Source organism: Triturus cristatus, chromosome 1_1 (assembly GCF_964204655.1).
Source record: "Triturus cristatus chromosome 1_1, aTriCri1.1, whole genome shotgun sequence".
Lineage (NCBI taxonomy): Eukaryota > Metazoa > Chordata > Amphibia > Caudata > Salamandridae > Triturus > Triturus cristatus.
The window spans coordinates 609052966-609075687 of NC_140579.1; positions in this window are offsets into that span (position 1 = coordinate 609052966).

A 22722-nucleotide genomic window follows, 5' to 3' on the forward strand; every position below is an offset into this window, starting at 1 on the left:
CAGGGATCCCTAACATTTCTGCATGTGTCCTGAGCTCCACTTCAGCCCAAGCTGAAGTCTCTAGATCATTGCCAAGCAAGCACTGTACTGGTAGGTCTGCACTTACCACAACCTTCTTAAGGCCAGATACCCCTCCCCAGGAGAAGTTAACAACTGCTAGAGAATGGTCTGTTCTGACATTGCTAGCATTGGTCACTTGGTACATTTCACCAAGTATAATCTGCCCAGGATCCACATGATCTTTTGTCACCATTGTGACACTTGCTACTGTGTCCCTGAATGCCCAAGTTTCTACTCCATTTATCAAAGTCTGTTGTCTGTATTTGCATTTGCCCAGATTACTGGGACTCACACAGGGGGACATATCCATGCCCCCATCACAGACAAGCACAGGCTGAGTTGGAACTCTGACTAGGCCAGAGTCCATCTCAGAACCCAGGGTCAACCCTACTACACCCTTATTCTGAACATTGCCACCACCTAGTGTAGCTGTACTAGGGGGAACAGTGGCCGTAGGGGCAATGGTGGCTGGTGTAGATTCTTTGGACTTGGTGCAGTCACAGGTCCAGTGAGTTTTCTGTTTACAGATTTTGCACCAAGGTTTCTTTTGGCCTTTTCCCTTGTTTGACTGTGACTCCCCATTAGAAGAAGATTTTTGGGGCCCTTGAGAAGACTTCTAGTCTTTACCCTTGTCCCCACCCTTGTCAGAGTTCTTAGAATCCTGCTTCTTTGTGTCACCACCTTGGTTCTGTACCTTCTGCCTCACCCTGGTACTGACCCATTTGTCGGTCTTCTTTCCCAATTCTTGGGGAGAGGTCAGATCAGAGTCTACCAGGTTCTGGTGCAACAGCTGATTTTGACAGTTATTAAGAATCTGCTCCCTCATTATCAGATTGTACAATCCTCTGAAGTCACACACTTTACTGCCTTGTAAAAAACCTTCCAGAGCCTTAGCAGCACAGTGTGAGAAGTTGGCCTGGTATATGCTGTTCACTAGTTAAAGTGGACACCTTGCACCAGTACAATTCGACTCTTATGGTAGATAGGTTTAAGACAACCTTTTAAAGAAAGCTATCCTAGTGGTAGCTGTGGAGAGCAGCCTTCAGGCTAAGTCTTTAGAGGAATGTAAAGCAGCTTGTTTCACCTTATAATCTCTTGAATTACTAAATGAAAGGACACCACACAGGTATATATTTAAAATATATATGTATTTATTACTAACAACTCTCTGCTAATCTCTTTATGAGATTAGAAGACAAGTACATATGCAAAAATCAACATTTCATAACAAATTGTGAAAAAACTAATAGTGCAGCTGACCAGTGTTCAGCACCTCATTTTCAAAGTAAATGTAAAAGTCCTTAGTCTGTGCAACCAACGTCAGGAGCTCGCCGCACTTTCGCTCCACTGAAGATCAGATACGCAAATCTTTGAAGAAAAGGACGGTGCACTAGAGAGTAAAGTCAACACGAGCTTCCAATTTATCCAAAATTGTCCTTTATTCCTTTTTTTTATATTATTTATCTTTAAAATTCAACCACAGCCAACGCGTTTCGTTCCTTTGGAACTTCGTCAGGGCTGAAAGAGCACAAATATAGACACATGTATAAAAACCAAATATACAAAATACAACACAAGAACCTTTGCAAAAATCAAACGTACTACGTGTATAAAAATACAACATTGAAGACATTGACAAAAAAATCAAAACACAAGAATACAAATATAGAAACAATGACAACATTAATAAAAAACCAACATACATATAAAAAAACACTCAATACACAATATTATATGAGTATATTCAAATCGATTTCATAAAGCTTTGTCAATAAATAGTGATTTTAGGAAAGGGAGAAAACAAAAGACATCAAAGATAACAAAGACAGTCCATTGGCACTAAAATTGTACCTAAACTAAAATACAACAAGAAATTATATAAAAGGACAGAATATAATGAAAAACATAATAAACAACATATCTAAATCCCAATGGGAAACCAAAATTAAATAGGAGATATAAAAAGAAGAAAAAGAAGGGGTAAGAAAATATTTTTTTCTCTTCTCTCTCTCTAAACTCTTAACAGAGAAGGGGATACCCATTTTTGCATCCAACTTTTACTCTCAGCATATTTCAATGATTGCGGCTCTAACGAACATCAAAAAGACTTTTCACAGATAGGCTCATTGCAAACAATAATAAAGTTATCTTACCAAAAACATCATCATCACAATTTTAATCCAAAGTAGTCCTCAATCCAACAATCCGAAATTTTGTGGAACCTAATTATAAACAACATAATAATATCACATTTCTCTTTAGAAAATGTACTAAAGAGATTAAAGCAATATTTAATCCTGACTGGCAATACCATATACTCGAGTAAAAATCGTACCTCTCTAGATATTAGAAGGTTGCAACAAAAAATCCTCTAGACAAGCACACATCAAATAACTTCAAATACCGATCCACGGACATAATTATAATCAAACACGAAATCATAACATCTAAAATGGAGTAGATATCACCATTACAAGTAGTGCCAACGAATGACCCTTACAAAGCCTTTCATAATTACAAGGCAACATCTTACCTCTGCAAAACGATAAAGTATAATCAAATCAACAATTTTGTTGTAACTCCATAGGCTAGTGCATGTGGAACCATGATATCCATTAGTATAAAGAATCCGCCCACAATCCTATTCAAGATGGAAAGAGGTATAGACAAAACATGTTTCCAAATTCAAACAGATCTAATAATACCTGTGTAAGTAAGAACCATCATGTATTCATGTTATCAGCATAATCTTACCTCCGTATTCGATTGATAAAAATAAAAATGGCCCAACAAATATAAATGTATATTGACAAGCCAGTGTCATGGCTGTCCTTCTTAGAAAGAGAAAGAGGGAATCACCATAAGTAAATATTCCCTTCCCAACACAAAATGCGATAGTACCGTAAAGTATTTAGGCAAGACAAAATGGATTATAATTTTTCCACTGAAATAAACTCCAAAACGAGCCTCTTAAACATATATAGACAGATGTACAAATATAGGCAGTCCCCTTTTAAATAACCACTATATTCAAGTCATACACCTCAAAAAAATTTGCAAATCACGCTCCATACCGGGCCACATGTGCGTCCAAAAAATGCAATATCCCATACAATGAAAAGTAAAGAAAAGAATCCCCAGTTAACCCATCTCGATTCAACTACTACACTTCGCATATAATGTGCCTTTCCATAAGGAATATATTGAAAATTGTCAATAATCCCCGTTAGGCGAAATCGTTGTAAAACAATGCACAATGCAATTACTCCGTACTCAGATCCGAACCGGAGCGAGAAAAAGGTTTTGGTCCCCATTACCTTATCACAATTGGCGTATTCTTTGGATTTAGTTGGGTCAAATAAGTTTTCTTAATGCAAGTTAAACAAAAAATTCCCTTTAAGCATGTAAAATAATTATTTTACAATTTATTTTTATGTTTATATTTAATCCGAATGGGATGTACTGTCAAGTGTCGATCGGGCATAAAAACTTGCTTTTATTTTGTTAAGGATGATTCTTTCTTTCCTTTTGTGTGAATATTTTTATATATACATTGTTGTAGTCCTTAGACGAAGTGTGTGAACTCTTCGATGCATACCATCCTGTGATCGTATACCATTATATTATGGCGCTGGTTTTGATGAGGTCTTTGGAGGTGCACGATGACTTTGATCTGACCGATCACGTGCACGTGTAGATGCACGATGGGATTGGTAAAATCTATTTAAGACTAAAGAATCATGGCGCCCGGTTTGATCTCTAAATCCAAAGAATACGCCAATTGTGATAAGGTAATGGGGACCAAAAGTTTTTTCTCGCTCCGGTTCGGATGTGAGTACGGAGTAATTGCATCATGTATTGTTTTACAACGGTTTCGCCTAAAGGGGATTATTGACAATTTTCAATATATTCCTTATGGAAAGGCACATTATATGCGCGGTGTACTAGTTGAATCGAGATGGGTTAACTGGGGATTCTTTTCTTTACTTTTCATTGTATTGTATTGAATTGCGGTTCCTCGTCACTCGTGGGGTCCACTTGCCTCAGCGTCGCTGGGGACTCACGATGGCCTTGGAGAAGTCAGGAAATCCTCTTCCTAGGATGCAGGGACTTCGAACTCCAGCGGGAGTGGGAAAGTTTGTGACCGTAGATTGCAAGATTGGGTGCCTGACAAGCAGGGGAGTCACTCCTTGACTCCAAGGGAGATTCTTCAGTCTTCCAGTGGTAGTGGAATGTCGAAGGTCCAGGAATATTCTTCAGAGCGTCGTCCAGGGATATCTAGTTTGCAATGGCAAGGGTTCCCTAACTTATACTAGAAGAAAGGGACGGACTAGCTCTATAACCCCACCTATGGGAGGGTCAGGGGAGTGGGTGGCTACACCCACTTCCCTTTGTCCAGTTTTGCACCAGAGCAGGGGGAGGTAGCCCCTGAGCCGGTTTGAACTGGTGTATGCACAGAGGAGCCTACTGCTCCCCCAGTGCAGGACTTCAAAGCACTCTAGGAGTGCACCCACCCAGCCCCAATACACTAAACCCTGTCTGGGAGGTGACCACACCTCCCTGTGACAGGATGCCTATTGTTGGGCCTCCTCCACTGCGAGTTTCGGTCATCAGCAGGAGGGCAGCCCAGTGTCTGTGACTGGTGGCATCTATTTTGTGATGCCAGGGCTCTTCAGGAGTCTACCGTGTTTCACAGTGGGTACATGTCTATCCTTCTAGAAGGGTGGGATTATACTCCCACACCAGTTACTGATGTGGGGGTATGATTCCAAAGCATTTGACACCAAACACATGTTTTGATGTAGCCATCCCAGAGTTAGCATTTACCGCGTGGTTATAATGCACTTAAGAGTATATGGTTTAACCGCATCCACAAACCGCTACAGAGAATGGACTCTGAGAGCTTTAGAGGGGCCCTGCTCAGTCAGAGGCACCCCCTCACCTGGAAACCAAGCACCCTGCCCTCAGGATTGATAGAGCCTGCCTTAGGGGTGACTGATAGGTTTAACTGTGTGTGCAGGGAGAGATATAGTGAACCTATATCTTAGTGAGGAGTGCTAACACTACCTCACCCAGGCTGCAGTAGCAGGCCTGTGGTGTCAGATTTAGTCTTCTTCCCAGGGGTGGCATAATACATGCTTCAGCCCCTGGTAGGCCTGTGAAGTACCTATGTCCTTGGTACCTAAGGTACCATATACTAGGGACTCATAAGGCACCACAGTATCCAATAACTACTGCACCTAATGTGCACACCATGCCGTTTAAGGGAGTAAGCAGATAGGCTGGGGTCCTGAATAACAGGATCCCAGCCAGACTAGTCAAAAACCATCAAAACACCAGAAAAAAAGTAGTGGCAACCATGTAGTCAGATTCCACCTTCCTACATAACCCCCCCCAAACGAAAGGAGATAAGGCTAACCTTGTCCAGCTAAGCCTTTATTTCCTGAGTAGCCATATGAGGAAGAACCTGCACTAGCATGGTTGCTCCCTGTCTCATGGTCCACTTGGGAAATTCTACCCCAAGGGGTTCTGGAGTTTCTCCAGAGTCTAGGGAAATTACCTGTATTGTGTTTTGTTACAGAAGCAGGCTGGTGGGGAGTCTGAGTCTGGAAGTGAGGCTCTATTTGAGGTGGTCTCAGCTTCCTCAGGACACTGGTCACCATGGAAGCTGAGGAACTTCGATTTCTGATCGCGATCGAATCGACCTGCCATTTTGTGCTCCACCGCCATTTTATGTTGCCATCACTCAGGCAGCACGGCGAACAAAGTCTATTCTGCTTTTTCTGCAGCTTTGTGTTAAAAACAGCCTTTCTGCCTCTATTTGCAAAGTTGGTGTTAGGACTGGCCGAGTACACTAATCTCCGTCTGGTTTTCTAATCCCCGTCTCAACTATCTGTTGGTTAACACTATTCTTTTCTGACTTTATCTTATCGTCTGGCCTTCACTGTCTTCTGCTAGCATTCTCTCGTTTCACAACTGTCCTCCAACACACACAAACGTATCTCGCCACCTGCAAGTTAGTTACGAATCCGTTAATGAATTAGTTTGAGGGAGGGGTGACAAACATAGTTGGAGGAGAGGTTTCTTCGAGTCATCTGACACTTTTGTTTTCCAATCTCTCCTATTGGTTCTGTCATGTTTTCCAACTTTCCTTATTGGCTCTTTCTTGTATGTTCTGGGAGTGTATTTGGTTAATGTATATGTTACCTATATGGTATATAAGATTGTGCGCCACAATGGCAGTCTCCTGAGAACCTACCTTGTGTACTTCTGGGATAACTGTACTAGCTGCAGCTAATAAATCTGATCTTCTAACGCCAACAGAGTGTCCCGTGTCTCTGTGTAGCTGGGCAGGTGAATCCCAGAGATTAAGGCGTACCCTGCGCCGCCAGGCCCAAAAGGTTCTGGTTCTTCAACTGGCGCCCAATGTGGGGCGGCTTCAGTGGTACCGGTTCTGCCCGAAGGTCGTGAGGAACCCCGCAAGAAAATTCCGGAGGATTCGCGAGCCACATTAAGCGACCCCTGTATGTCGAAAGTGGTCCACAGGTCTTTTGCAGCACGGTTACTCCTTCCTGACGGCTACTGATGACCGCTGCCCTGACTGCCGCCCTGCCTTGGCCCTTTCTTTGGTGATGTATGGTAAGGCGAGACAATAGACGGGCCTCTGTTGGTGTAAGAAGACGTCCCTAGTTAAGTATCTTCGTGGGTCGCGCCCACAATTTTTGTTCTTTGTTTTCTTAGTATTTGTGGTCCTTAGATTCGACTATTGCAATAGCCGAAGCCGAGGGTAAGTGCATTTGTGCTGCGTAAACTGAGTTTTTACCCCCTTGAAGTTTGTGAACAGTCCGGTGATATCACGAGATGCCTGGTCTGACTAAGTTTGGAGAATTTTGTTGCTTTGGTTGTAATAGGGATTCCCGACTTGAGGACTGTTGTCCGATTCCTTCGGTTGGAACTCCCACATATGAGCTCTATTCAAAACATGGTATTGGCCCCATCGCCTTTAGCGAGGCATGGACCCGATACACGAAGAAAGATGGTGTTCTAAAATGGCCAGAAAATGCTAGTTTTGATCCCGATGTGCTAGATAATTTAGAAGCAGTTCTATTTAAAAGAAAATCCCGACCGGCAATGTTTGACTCTTTCCGCCTTTGGCGTAAGGAAGCCAAACAGAAAGAAATTAAGCAAGCAAAACGAGATAGGAAAGCACAGGGTATGACAATTATACAGGCTGCCCAACAATTCAGAGATGATGAAATTTATAAATTTCAGAGAGACAGCATCGCATGGCGATAGATAAATGCTATCCGGTGTTGCCTGTTTCCCCTTGCGATAATAAGAAAGATATAGAAGAAGATCCCCTAATGTCCCATTTGTTGAGGTTACCTCCGCCTTATGCACAAAATGCCAATGCACCCCAAATATTACAACCTGTTCAGCCGCCAGCGGTACCTCCGCCTGTTCCGGCTCTTCCGCATTTACCTCCTCCAGTATTACCGCCTCTGCCGGTTTTACCATTAACTTCAACTTCTTTGCCCTCATCTCCTGATTTTAGATCTCCTTTGCCTTCTGCTCCTCCTGTAATTATCGGTTCTCCTCCTGTTAGTTCTCCTAATACTTTGTCTCCAATTTTTATGTCTAATTCTCCGTCTGTGCGTAAGCGTCTCACAGACACTGTCACTGGTATTTTATCTCCTTTCTTTGAAGCTTTAAATATGTCTCCGGCTTTTGCTCGAAGACAGTCTCGTAGTCAGTTCCCAGATTTTGAAGAACAAGAAAGGTTGGACTCTCTTGCACGTAAATGGATCAAAAAGGGTCCCCAATACAGTGTGCTTGATATTATGTCTACCTTCTCGCAATGGAATGCGCCTACACAAATATATGTTTTTAATGCAATGTGCAATACTCTCATTAAAGAATGGGAAGATGTAAATTCAAGTCCGATCCCACAAGATCTGTTAGATATTCAGACTGATTTTGATAAAGGACTTGTTGTGGGTTCTAAGGTTGAAAAAGCTGTAAGGACACTTATTTCTTATAGATCCTTATTGTTCTCTCAGGCTTTCCTTGATTCTGATCCGTCGGTTAAGCTAACACTGAAAAATTATCCCATGAGAGAGGTTCCTCCAGTTTGGAAGGAAGAGGTTGCAGCAGTAGGTGCTAATCCTCTTATTCCTGCTCATTTTCAACGTATATGGGTACATGTTCCATGGAAACGATCTGAAGTTTTGGCTCTTAAACAGACTCTACCGGATCCTCGTAAGAACCCTGCAGGTTATTACAAAGAATTATCACAGACAGTTGATGCTTGCATCATGAACCTAGCTGATATCGATATGTTGATGGGAAATGTAGTCCCACAGACAATATGGGCTAAGATTCGTAAAGAGGATCACGCGCAGGAATTAGGTGCTACCTGGGATGTTATAACTGCCACAGATAGAGACCAAGTGGGTGGTGCAAAGCCTGACGCTTTGATTTCGGAACTCCCTGGTAGGTTTATTACATAGAAAACTATGATGCCCGCATTGAGAGTAAACTGGGATAAATTAGCAGCATGCAAACAAAAGAAAGGTGAAAGTGTCTCTGATTTCTTCACTCGTTTCGAAGAGACATTTATTGATCACAGTGGTCAAGATATGGCTACCGAGGGTGGACAGCGATTATTTGTGGACAAATTTGTATTTAATTTGCTTCCCGAGTTGTCACACAAATTGAAAGATTCTGAAAGTTCATGGGCTGTTTCTTCTTCTGCCCAGATATTGGCTACTGCACAATATTATGAAAATAGAGATATAGAAGAAAAAGAAAAGCAAGAGAAAAAGACGAAAGAATTAAAAACGAAGGTTCTCTTGCAACAAGCCTATCCTCCACGTTATGCTCAGCCTCAATTTCAACAGCCTCCCCAGTTTCAGAGGTTGTATCAAAAACCTGAGCCATACATTCCGCGACCTTTGTTAGGACCTAATCAATGTGCCTATTGTAGAGAGGAAGGTCATTTTAAGAATAGTTGTCCGGTTTTATTGCAGCGCAATGGAGCATTATCTGCTCCACGAGGTCGTGCTGGCCTCCAGTCAGCAAACAGAGGTAGAGGTCGGGGTGTGTTGACTCAAGAACAGCGTGCCCTTCCTTCTCCCAATTCCATGAACTACTTTGACCAGCAAAATGTTAGGTCTACACAGTATTACAATGAAGACCATTATATTGAAAACGGGAATGAAAGTTGAATTACCGCGCATCCCGCAGTATAGAATTTCTACTGAAGGTGAAAAAGTGCTTTTGGAAATCATTCATGATTTGATTCAGAAGGGTGTGGTTGAAGAAACAAGAGGTAACACATGCAATAGTCCTATTCTTCCTGTTCTTAAACGCACTGATCCTTCTCAGCCTCCTGTATATCGTTTCGTAATTGATCTGCGGGAGGTAAACAAAATTGTTGTACCACAATTTCCTGTTGTTCCAGATATCACTGCTTTGTTGACAATGATACCTTCCACAGCGACTTGGTTCTCTGTCATTGATCTAAAGAATGCCTTCTTTAGTATTCCCATTGCAGAAGAGAGTAGAGACATTTTTGGCTTCTCTCTTGGAGGCCGAAGCTTCTGGTTTAAGCACGCACCTCAAGGCTATTGTGAAAGTCCCTCCATTTACAGCCAAGCTTTAAAATGTCATCTTGATACTTTTCATTTGCCGTCTGGTGCAGCTCTTATCCAGTACATGTATGACCTGTTGGTCGCTGCTGATTCAGAAGATATTTGCAAAAATTTCACTGTTGCATTGTTACGCCATTTGTTTAATCTGAATCATAAGGTTTCACCTTCCAAATTACAATATGTCTGTCGAGAGGTTACCTATTTGGGTCATCTCCTATCAAAGGAGGGACGGCGATTGACACCAAAACGAATTCAGACGATTACGCAAATGTCTGTGTCATCTACACAAAAGGAAGTACGTGCCTTTCTGGGTATCACCTCTTATTGTAGACAGTGGATCCCTAACTTCTCTCTCATAGCCAAACCTTTGTTGGCACTCACTTTAAAAGATACGCCTCAGCCCCTTCCATGGACTGATGAGTGCCAAAAGAGTTTTACTGACTTACGTACTGCACTGTGTTCTGCTCCTGTATTGGGTACTCCTGATTACAGTAAGCCTTTTACGCTCTATGTTCACGAAAGAGAAGGTTGTGCGTTGTCAGTTTTAACACAGCAATTCGGAGACAAACAGCGGCCATGTGCCTATTTTTCGGCTACGTTAGATCCTGTAGCTAAGGCATTGCCCAGTTGTCTCAAAGCGACAGCAGCAGCAGCAATTTCTATTCGACAGTCTGCTGGAGTGGTGTTGGATAACACTCTCATTGTCATGGTACCACATGCAGTGGATACCTTACTAAACAGAACGAAAACGCAGCATCTTACGAGTGCCCGTCTAACTGGATACGAGCTGACGCTTTTGGCTAGTCACGTACACATCAAACGATGTAATCCCCTAAATCCGGCTACTCTGTTGCCCCTTCCAGATGAGAAAAGTGTTGAGGAGCAACATGATTGTTTCTTCCGTACTGAGGAAGAGACAAAAGGAAGAATTGATTTGAAAGACACACCGTTAGAGAATCCGGATGGAACTCTATGGGTAGACGGTTCTTGTTTTAAAATGTCAAATGGAGATACAGTTTCAGCCTATGCTGTAACTACCTTGCATACAGTTTTGGAAACAGCACGTATTAGACACAATTCGGCTCAAGCAGCAGAATTGATAGCATTAACGAGAGCATGTGTACTGTCAAAAGGAAAAAGAGTAAACGTGTACACCGACAGCCAATATGCCTATGGTGTAGCGTTTAATATTGGGCGTCTTTGGAAGGAAAGGGGTTTCCTCACTTCACATGGCACCAAAATACAACATGGCCAGTTAGTGACTGATCTCCTTGAGTCACTTGTCTTACCCACCCACATAGCGATTGTGAAGTGTAGTGCACACAAAAAGATTACAGATGATGTTGGCCGAAGAAATGCATTTGCAGACGAAATAGCGAAAAAGACAGCGAGAGATGCAACAAGTCGAATGTATGTGGCGGGTCCTGCGAATTGAGTTAGAGAGAGAGGAATGTATGAGGATACAGTGGAAAGTGTAAAAGCGATTCAGAAAGAGGCTTCAGAGAAAGAGTTGAGCAAGTGGAGAGAAAGTACAGGAATGTTGGATGAGATGGGTTGTTGGGTGGAATTATCTGAACACCAACGTTGGCTGTTACCAGATGCCTATGTACTCCCAGTAGTTACTATGGCACATGGTCCAGCCCACTTAAGTGCAAAAGGTATATGCAAGCGTCTGTCTCCAGTGTGGCAAAACGAACAAATCCCAAAATGCGCAGACAATGTAGTGAAACATTGTATTATTTGTTTAATGTACAATCCGGGAAAGGGAACCCCAACTCCAGCGGGTCGCTTTGCTCCTCCAACATATCCATTTGAGGTATTGCAAATCGATTATATTCATATGGAGCGATGCAATAACCTCAAATACCTTCTGGTGATAGGATGCGCCTTTTCGAGATGGATAGAAGCATACCCTTTAAAAGACAACACAGCCTTATCAACAGCTAAAGTTCTATTAAAAGAGTTCTTCCCCAGGTTTGGTTTGCCGCGCATTGTCTGGAGTGACAATGGGAGCGAATTTGTTGGCCAAGTAATGCAAAAAGTTTGTGCAGGTCTTGGTATCAAGCAAAAGTTCCATGTGGCAAATCATCCACAGTCAGCGGGTTTAGTAGAATGCTACCACGGAATCTTAAAATTAAAACTAGCAAAGGTTCAGGCTAGTACAGTACTCAATTGGCCCGATGCTTTACCATTGGCTCTGCTGTCTATCAGAACTGCAGTACACTCTCGTTTGGGACTTAACCCTTACGAAGTGGTTTTTGGACGCCCGGCTAATTTTTGGGGAGTCCCTCGCCCTAAGAAATACTCAGACTTGCCATATCCAATGTTGATTGACTACCTGCATGACCTTACGACTAAATTGCGTGTTCTCCATCAACAGGTTCAGAGTGCTCTGCCAGAGGCCTCCACAGACCCAGGTCATTCCATCCGACCAGGTGACTGGGCCTGTACCAAGAATTTCCAAAGGACGAGAAATTTGGAACCCAGGTGGAGAGAGCCCCGAATGGTTTTGCTAAGCACGAGAACAGCAGTCAAAGTCGAAGGAAAGAAAAATTGGATTCACGGTGTGCATTGTAAGAAGGTGCCTTTGCCTCTACCTTTCGATCAGTGGGTTCGTAGAGGTGTTGGTGACTCCGAGAGTGAGAAGGTTCCACGATTCGTGCCCTTTAGTGATGCACACCTGAATGGGACACTGTCTGAGAAAGAAGACAACGATATTCTGCAGGAAGCAATACTATCACATCGTCGCTTAGATACGACTAATCCACGAACATTGTTCCAAGATCAGAGCACATCTGGAAAAGAACACTAAAATCTAAGACCTAGAACAAAGAACTCTTGAAATTCTCTCTTGTGTAGTATTCTGTCCCGGTTGCAGGGTCACGGTAGGAGTCTTAATTGTGACCTGAGTAGTGGCAATAGGCCTGCAGGACTTGCAGTGTCATAGGACGGCAGACAATCATAATTGAGTGATCGAGGAAGATTGCCGTGAGCATCCATTAGAAAGATGGAGACTATACAAAGCAAAAGAGAGAGAAAGGATAAAATAAAGAAAGAATCTTGTAAATTAATGTACAGTCGTTTCAATATAACCTTATGTATTATTATATTATTGGGTATTGTTTTGGCGTTTATAGGTTGGATTATTTATGCTCTGCAGCAAAAAGTTGTCTCTCCTTCTTCCTCTTCGTCTTCTTCTACTGTCTCTCCACATCTCTTTCATACCCTTCCTCAACATGAACTCATTAGAAGAACTGAATATTATAACAATTCCTTCGTCCAGCTGTTACATCAGCACCAGTTAGTGGTCAATACGACTGACTGTTGGGTGTGTGGACTTATGCCACATACCACAGAGAAAGGAATGCCATATTTAGTTCTTCCGTTTTCTTATGAGGGTTCTGCTTGGGCTTATTTTGACATCTTCTCCAATGCCTATCAAAGCAAATTCAGACGATCCGTTAGTTCACGTGTTAGTGATCCAGATTTTAGTCATAGTTCGTTGATTAAGGGAATGGTAGCTATGGCTAAAATCATGGAAAATAGTAAGATCTCCATAGACGAAAGAAAGGCATACACTAACTGGAACGTTACCCAATATATATCTAGCCTTACTGATAAAGTTAAGAAAGGAAAGTCTTCACCGATTTGGACTATACCACATCAGGGCAATTTATGCTTACAGATAAATGGTCAGTCTTCTGACACCATATAAGGAAATAACTGTTCCCACACGTACATTTATTCCTCTCAAAACTCGCCTCCTCTAGTGCCATCTCAAGGCACATATTTCAACTGTTATAATAGGGCTTACACATGGTTACCAACGGGTTTCTCCAATACTTGCTATATAGCTTTCCTTCTTCCCCCTACCTACACCGCTTCCGCCAATCATCATCGAAACAGATACGGCAGAGGGATTATTGATTCGAAAGATACAGCAGGACAAGAGGGAGGAGATTTCCTCAAAGGATTTCTTCCCTTCTGGGGTCCAATGGCTAACAGCAGAAATATAAGGCAATTGGTTTGTGTCGTAGAAACTACAATAGACATCACTGTAGGAGCCTTAAGCAATATCACGGCAGAACTACAGGCGGACCGTCTTATGACCTTACAGAATCGAGTTGCCTTAGATTTTGTTCTTGCAGATCGTGGTGGAGTGTGCAAATTGATCGGGTCTAGTTGCTGTATTTTCATACCTAATGACGCTCCGACAGTATACCAAGCTATCTCCAAGTTGCATATAATCTCTGAGTCGATTCACCAGGACGAAGGAGATTGGTCTTTTACGGAGTGGTTTTGGGGACTACTGTCCAAATGGGGTTGGAAAGCGTTGACATTCCTTGGAATAATTTTGACCATTATTTTCTCTTGTTGCCTTTGTATGCACTGCGGTCCCGCCATCTGTGACCTCTGTGCTACTATGTGCATCCCAAAACCCAAACCACAAGTAACAGAAGACATAAGAATGATGTTACAGCAACAGCTCGATGACCTCATGACTATCGACATTGACTCAGATTAGCATGAGTCTATCTTGCCTGAGTACTGACAAAAGGAGGGTCTGAGGAACTTCGATTTCTGATCGCGATCGAATCGACCCGCCATTTTGTGCTCCACCGCCATTTTATGTTGCCATCACTCAGGCAGTACGGCGAACAAAGTCTATTCTGCTTTTTCTGCAGCTTCGTGTTAAAAACAGCCTTTCTGCCTCTATTTGCAAAGCTGGTGTTAGGACTGGCCGAGTACACTAATCTCCGTCTGGTTTTCTAATCCCCGTCTCAACTATCTGTTGGTTCACACTATTCTTTTCTGACTTTATCTTATCGTCTGGCCTTCACTGTCTTCTGCTAGCATTCTCTCGTTTCACAACTGTCCTCCAACACACACAAACGTATCTCGCCACCTGCAAGTTAGTTATGAATCCGTTAATGAATTAGTTTGAGGGAGGGGTGACAAACATAGTTGGAGGAGAGGTTTCTTCGAGTCATCTGACACTTTTGTTTTCCAATCTCTCCTATTGGTTCTGTCATGTTTTCCAACTTTCCTTATTGGCTCTTTCTTGTATGTTCTGGGAGTGTATTTGGTTAATGTATATGTTACCTATATGGTATATAAGATTGTGCGCCACAGAGTGAAGTGGCAGTCTCCTGAGAACCTACCTTGTGTACTTCTGGGATAACTGTACTAGCTGCAGCTAATAAATCTGATCTTCTAACGCCGACAAAGTGTCCCGTGTCTCTGAGTAGCTGGGCAGGTGAATACCGGAGATTAAGGCATACCCTGCGCCGCCAGGCCCAAAAGGTTCTGGTTCTTCAAAGCCTTTCTGTCCATGACTGTGTCATATCTGGCCTTAAGGGTCAACCTCTGGCTGCCTACAGCTGGGGGTTGGGTCCCTCTGGTTGGAATATGGAGGGCATGGGAATGTTTGGGGCAACTATGTCCCAGGTCTCCCTGTGCCCAACAGAGTCCATCTGGGGGATACCTGTATCTAGGGGTAAGGGGGATCCCTCAGTATGTAGAGGAATGTTCACCTGGCTAGAACTACTCTGCTGGGTGTCCTAATCTGTTGATGATGGGGTTCCTCTGGACAGGGGCCCACTAAGGGTCCACTGCCCTCCCTGACCTCTGCAGCCCTGGGCTGACTGAGGCAGGGTAGAGAGGGGCAGGATACCTGCTCCAGACTGGGTACCACCATGGAAGGATCCCCTGTCATCAGAGGTGTGGCCAGGACAGGCCTGACCACCTCTGGGACAGTTACTTCACAAGGGGCAGGATCAGTTCCCTTAGAAAGCTGACCATTACCTTTAGTCTGGTGGGGGGATGACTGTTCCTCACCCCCTATGCTCTCTGTTTGTGTGGAGTGATCCATTGTTTCAGGCTTCACTCCCCTTAATTTCTCCTGGGGTGAAGGGGAGGCCCTAAGGGTCTCATCCACTCTCTCAGGGATGCCTAACATTCTTAAATGGGCATTGTGATCCACCTCAGCCCAGGCTGAGATTTCCAGATCATTCCCCAGTAGACAATCTACAGGTAAGGTTGGGGACACTGCCACTCTCTTTGGGCCAGTGACCCCTCCCCAGCTGAGATTGACCACTGCCATGGGATGATCTGTCCTAATTCCATCAATATTGGTCACCTGGTATCTAAACTCAGGTAAAAGCTGTTCTACGGGCACTAGTCTCGTTGTCACCATGGTGACACTAGCGCCTGTGTCCCTGTAGGCCACAGCCTTCTGACCATTGATCAAGGGCTCTTGTCTGTACCTGCCCAAAGTATTGGGACTCATATTAAAGTTGGCAAACCCCATGCCACCATCACAGACTAGAGTTGCTTGTATTAGGGACCTGGTAAGGCCAGAGTCCACCTGAGTTCCCCAAGAATACCCAACTAAGTTTTTGGGTGCACTCCCACCAACTGGGGGATTACTACTGGTAGTAACAGGAGGTGTTGGAGCTGCAGTGGGAGGAACATTTTCTTTCTTGCCATTCTTTGGACAGCTGGAGTCAGTTTTCCAGTGGCCAGGTTGCTTGCACACATGGCAATATGGTTTCTTATTGGAAGAGGAAGGATTTTGGGACCCACCCCCAGAACTGGATTTTGGGCCCCTTCAGAGGACTTTTCTGTATTTTTATTATCCCCACCTTTCTCTTTGGGCTTAGTGGAATCTTTCTTCTGGTCACCACCTTGGTTCTGGGGCCTCACCTGGTTCTGACCCATTTGTCTGCCTTCTTTCCCAATTCTTGGGGAGAGGTCAGATCAGAGTCTACCAGGTACTGGTGTAAGAGCTGGTTTTGACAATTAAGTATCTGCTCACGCATAATCAAATTATACAATCCTTTAAAGTCAGTTGCTCTACTGCCAATTATCAGACCTTCCAGAGCCTTGGTAGCACAATCTACAAAGTCCAGCCAGTCATGTGTCTGTGCCTTCTGGGTATCTCTGAACTTCAACCTGTACCGCTCGGTGGTTAAGCCAAACCCATCTATCAGTGCACTCTTCAGGACTTCATAGTCATCAGCATCCTCTTCTCTAACAGTGAGGAGCTTATCTCTACCTTTATCTGAAAAGGAGAGCCGCAAGATTGCTGCCCACTGCTTTTGGGGGACCTGTTGTACTCTACAGGCCCTTTCCATAGCAGTTATCCACTTGTGGATATCATCCCCACTCTGGTAGGGGGGAACAACCTTGCTCAGGTTCCTATGGTCTGGAATATATTCTCTACCTCTAGGGACACTGTTGCTGCCACAGGGGCTCCAACCCCTCTCTTCTAGAAGCTCTCTGGAGCTCAAAGGCTTCTCTGTCTAATGCCAACTGCTTGGTTTTGAGGGCAAATCTTGCTTCCTCATACTGCAGCAGTTTGTACATTCTGTCAGAGTTGGTCTCCCTTCTAGGAAGGTAGGAGTTCCTCTGCTGGACAGATTCTCTGCCAGAGTGATAGGAGTGGTCAGATTCCCTAGAAGGGGACCTAGGCCTTTCCTCCACTCTGTCAGTTCTCTTAGGGAGAATTCCTCTGTCCTTTTCAGACCCTTGTGGGTCTGGCCCTTCAACCACAGAGTCCAGGTCATCCTGATTTTCATCACCTGACCCAGACACTGTAATTGACCCACCCCCTGATCAGACCCATTAGCTCCTAGAGCTAATCTAAGATCACCTGCTGTTAGCAGATCTATCAGGTGTAGTGTGGAGGGACTCTGTCCTATCCTCAGGTGCCTTGCAGCACACATGGCTTTCAAGTCAAAGAAAGTAATGTCCTTATACTGAGGCTGGGTGGATCCACTGGTTCCAACCCTTAAGGACATTCTAGTGTTGTGCAGTGTTGTACTATCTACACTAGTTTGTGGCCTACTGATCCTAGCTTGGGCTGTAGAAAGGGTGTGCTATCCCTTGACACACAGCTCTAAGTTCAGTAGAACTTATTGATACTAACCTTGACTTTATATGTACCTTGAGTACCTATAGTGGTTTTCAGTTAGTAATTCAAATAGAGATTTTCTGGTAAAACAATGGCAAGCTGTAATCCCACACGCTGCCCACCAATGTGAGAAGTTGGCCTGGAATATGCTGTTCACTAGTTAAAGTGGACACCTTGCACCAGTACAATTCGACTCTTATGGTAGATAGGTTTAAGACAACCTTTTAAAGAAAGCTATCCTAGTGGTAGCTGTGGAGATCAGCCTTCAGGCTAAGTCTTTAGAGGAATGTAAAGCAGCTTGTTTTACTTTATAATCTCTTGAATTACTAAATGAAAGGACACCACACAGGTATGTATATATAAAATATATATGTATTTATTACTAACAACTCTCTGCTAATCTCTTTATGAGATTAGAAGTCAAGGACATATGCACAAATCAACATTTCACAAAAAGTTAAGCACAAATATGGCTGGGGCCCTAGGGGCGTACCAGACCATATACTAAAAAAGAGACTTAGAGATAACGACTTGCAAGGGGACAAGGCCTAGGGCCTTCAGAAGTGCTGGGGCCTTACTAATCCACCCAAGGCAGGTAAGTAAAGGACCCACGGGAGACGCATGCAGTGTGAGAACACAGCCGCGGATCCCAATTGACTTCAATGGAGAAAGTCGCGATTGGAAATTTAGAGATTTAGGATACTTCGGGAGAGTCTACAAGCAAGTCACTTACAGGGTAAGTAGTTCTAGAGCCAACACCCACAGGAGCACCATAGTGCTGGAGTTACCTCACCAAGGGAAGCCGGGTGCATAGGTGTCTTTTGGTGTCGGGTAGCGGCGTCATTTTCAATGGGAGCCAAAGAAGACTTGCTGCTTGTGAAGACAGGAGAAGTGTCCGGTGGAATCCAAGGCTGGATTCAGAGGAAGAAAGACCTGAAAGCAGAGGGGACAGTGTTCAAAGTCACTTGGCAGTGACCCGGGGCAAGGAAGATGGATGCTCACAGTCGTCGGGTGATTTCAGATGATCCATGGGTGTCTTGACTCTTCAGCCACGAGGTCCAGGAGGTGTCGACGACAACCAGGAGCTGGATTCGGCATGTCCCCTGAAATCTGCAGCTTACTGAGGTGTCGGTGACCAGATTGGAGCCAACAAGCCTTGGCAACAGCAAGTCTTGTGGAAAGTGTAAAAAGTCAGTGGTGCAGACCAGCAAGGTCTGAGGGACTCACCCAGCAAGGGTAAGTCAGGGCAGGCCTGGAGCAACCAGAGGAGCCCTTTGGATTTGTAGAAAAGTCTTCTGGGGACCCACAAGCCAACTGGCAAGGGATCACGAAGACGCCTCGGGTGGATTCACTCAACAGGGGCCCACGGTCACTCGGGATGGGGTAGGCCAATGATCTTCTGTGGAAATCCTGCGGGAGGCTTGGGCCACACGTGGTCCAAGGCATAAGTTCGTAGAACGTCGTGAAGGGGTTGCACTTGAAAATAGTGCACGGTACCCAGGGATTGTGGTTCCTCGTCACTTGTGGGGTCCACTTGCCTCAGCGTCGCTGGGGACTCACGATGGCCTTGGAGAAGTCAGGAAATTCTCTTCCTAGAATGCACGGACTACGAACTCAGGCGGGAGCGGGAGAGTTTGCAACCGTTGACTGCAAGATTGGGTGCCTGCCAAGCAGGGGAGTCACTCCTTGACTCCAAGGGAGATTCTTCAGTTTTCTAGAGGTAGTGGAACATCAAAGGTCCAGGATTCTTCTTCAGAACGTCATCCAGGGATATCTAGTTTGCAATGGCAAGGGTTCCCTAACTAATACTAGAAGGAAGGGAGGAACTAGCTCTATGACCCCACCTATGGGAGGGTCAGGGGAGTGGGTGGCTACACCCACTTCCCTTTGTCCAGTTTCGTTCCAGAGCAGGGGCAGGTAGCCCCTGAGCCGGTGTGAACTGGTGTATGCACAGAGGAGCCTACTGCTCCCCCAGTGCAGGACTTCAAAGCACTCTAGGAGTGCACCCACCCAGCCCCAATACACTAAACCCTGTCTGGGAGGTGACCACACCTCCCTGTGACAGGATGCCTATTGTGGGGCCTCCTGCACTGCGAGTTTCGGTCATCAGCAGGAGGGCAGCCCAGTGTCTGACTGGTGGCATCCATTTTGTGATGCCAGGGCTCTTCAGGATTCTACTGTGTTTCCACAGTGGGTACATGTCTATCCTTCTAGAAGGGTGGGATCATACTCCTACACCAGTTACTGGTGTGGGGGTATGATTCCAAAGCGTTTGACACTAAACACATGTTTTGATGCAGCCATCCAAGAGTTAGCATTTACCGCGAGGTTACAATGCACTTAAGAGTATATGGTTTGACTGCATTCACAAACACCCCCAGAGAATAGACTCTGAGAGCTTCAGAGGGGCCCTGCTCAGGCAGAGCCACGCCCTCACCTGGAAACCAAGCACCCTGCCCTCAGGATTGATAGGGCCTGCCTGAGGGGTGACTGATAGGTTTAACTGTGTGTGCAGGGAGAGATATGGTGAACCTATACCTCAGTGAGGAGTGCTAACACTACCTCACCCAGGTTGCAGTAGCAGGCCTGTGGTGTCAGATTTAGTCTTCTTCCCAGGGGAGGCATAATACATGCTTCAGCCCCTGGTAGGCCTGTGAAGTACCTATGCCCTTGGTACCTAAGGTACCATATACTAGGGACTCATAAGGCACCACAGTATCCAATCACTAGTGCACCTAATGTGCACACCATGTCGTTTAAGGGAGTAAGCAGATAGGCTGGGGTCCTGGATAGCAGGATCCCAGCCAGACTAGTCAAAAACCATCAAAACACCAGAAAAAAAGTAGGGGCAACCATGTAGTCAGATTCCACCTTGCTACACACAGTCAACAAAGTCAACCCAGTCTTGATTTTGTGCTTTTTGGGTATCTCTGAACTTTAACCCGTATTGCTCAGTGGTTAGGCCAAACCCATCTATTAGTGCACTTTTCAAGACCTGGTAATCATCAGCATCCTCTTCTCTTACAGTGAGGAGCTTATCTCTACCTTTGTCTGCAAAGGAGAGCCATAAGATTGCTGCCCACTGACCTTGAGGGACCTTCTGTACTTTACAGGCCCTCTCCAAGGCAGGTATCCATTTGTGGATATCATCCCCACTCTGGTAGGGAGGGACAATCTTACTTAGGTTTCTATGGTCATAAGACCTCTCCCTATCTCTAGGGAAATTGCTGCCACCAAGGGACTCAAGTCCTCCTTTTTACCAGCTCTGTAGAGCTCTAGGGCTTCCCTATCTAAGGCGATCTGCTGCTTTCTGAGGTTGAATTTATCTGGCTCATACTTTAGCAGTCTCTCTCTCCTCTCCTGGGAGGTTTCCCTCCCTCTGTGAGAAGAGACAGAGGTCCCTATACAGGAGTTAGACTGGACAGATCCCCTTGAGAGAGATCTTTCCCTTCTAGCCCTACTTTCAACTCCTGGAGGAATAAAGGAGGGGGCATTGTTGTCATCCTCCTCATCCTCATCCAGATTCTGATCATTGTCATCAGTCTGGTCAGCATTACAGTTATGGTCAGGGAAATTTCTACCCCTAGGCCCACCCTCACCTGCTGCCCCACCCACACTGCCTACCCCATCAGACCCACTAGGCCCTGAGATATCATCCAGCTTAAATATCTTTATTAGATGCTGGATGGTTGGGCTTTTGCCTGACTTCAGCTTCCTAATGGAACATAAGGCCCTAAGCTGTGCAAAGGAGAGATCCTCATATTTATTGGGGAAAAGCCCACTGGCTTCTGGCAGGGACCCACTGGTTCCTGGCTGCTAGACATTACTAATGTGGTGTGGTGTATTGCACTACCTACACTAGTGTGGCCTACTAAACTCTCTTGAGTTGTAGAAACGGTGTGCTATCCCTTAACACACAACTCTAAGTTCAGTAGAACTTACTGTAACTAAACTTGATATTATATGTACCTTAGGTACCTTTTGTGGTTTTCAGTTGATCAATTCAATTGAGATTATCTGGTAAAACAATAGCAAGCTAGAATCCCAGACGCTGCACACCAATGTGAGAAGTTGGCCTGATATATGCTGTCCACTAATTATTGTGGGCACCTTGTATCAGTCCAAACAACCCCTTATGGTGAATTGGTTGAAGACAACCTTTATTGAAAGCTATCCTAGTGGTAGCTATGGAAAGCAGCCTTCAGGCTCAGTCTTGAAGGAATGTAAAGCAGCTTGTTTTACCAGTCTATAATCTCTTGAATGACCAAATGAAAGGACAACCACACCAGGTATATATTTAAAATATATATATTTAAGATAAAACACACCCCTCTAGTCTCTTTATGAGACTAGAGTTCGAATTACTTAGTTTCCAAGTTAGCAAGCAACAGTAATCGTACATTCACGTTTGGGCCCTTGGGCATACCAAACCATATACCAATAAAGTGGTATAGGAACCACGACTGAACTAGACACAAGGCCTAGAGCCTGTAGAATTGCTGGGACCCAAGGAACCACCCAAGGTAGTAACACAGGGGACCCATGGGGGCCGTGTGCAGTGTGTAAACACAGCCACAGGTTCTCGTTAGCTTCTATGGGCAAAGTCGTGGTTGGAAAATTAAAGATTAGGGACACTTAGAATCGAGTTAGGACCAAACCCTTTTGGACTTATGCAGTTCTAGGGCTAGCACCCACGGAAACACCGGAGTACTCATGTTACCTCACCCAGGGAAGCCGGATGCATAGGTGTCTTTTGGTGTCGGGCCGCGTAGTTGATTTCAATGGAAGCTTACGAAGAAGTTCTGCTTCCGTGAAGAGGAGAAGTGTCCGACACGATCCAAGCCTGGATCTAGGATGGAAGGAACCTGAAAGCAGAGGGGACAGAGTCTACGTCACTTGCCAGTGACCAGGGGCACAATGGACCAATGCCCACAGATGTCGGGTGCTTCAGGTGAGTTGATGGGTGTCTTGACTCTTCAGCCACGAGGTCCAGGAGGCGTCAACAAGGTCCACGAGCCGGATTCGTGCTGTCCCACGAAGTCTTTAGAGTGCTGCGGGGTCGGTGACCAGAATGGACCCAACAAGCCTTGGCAA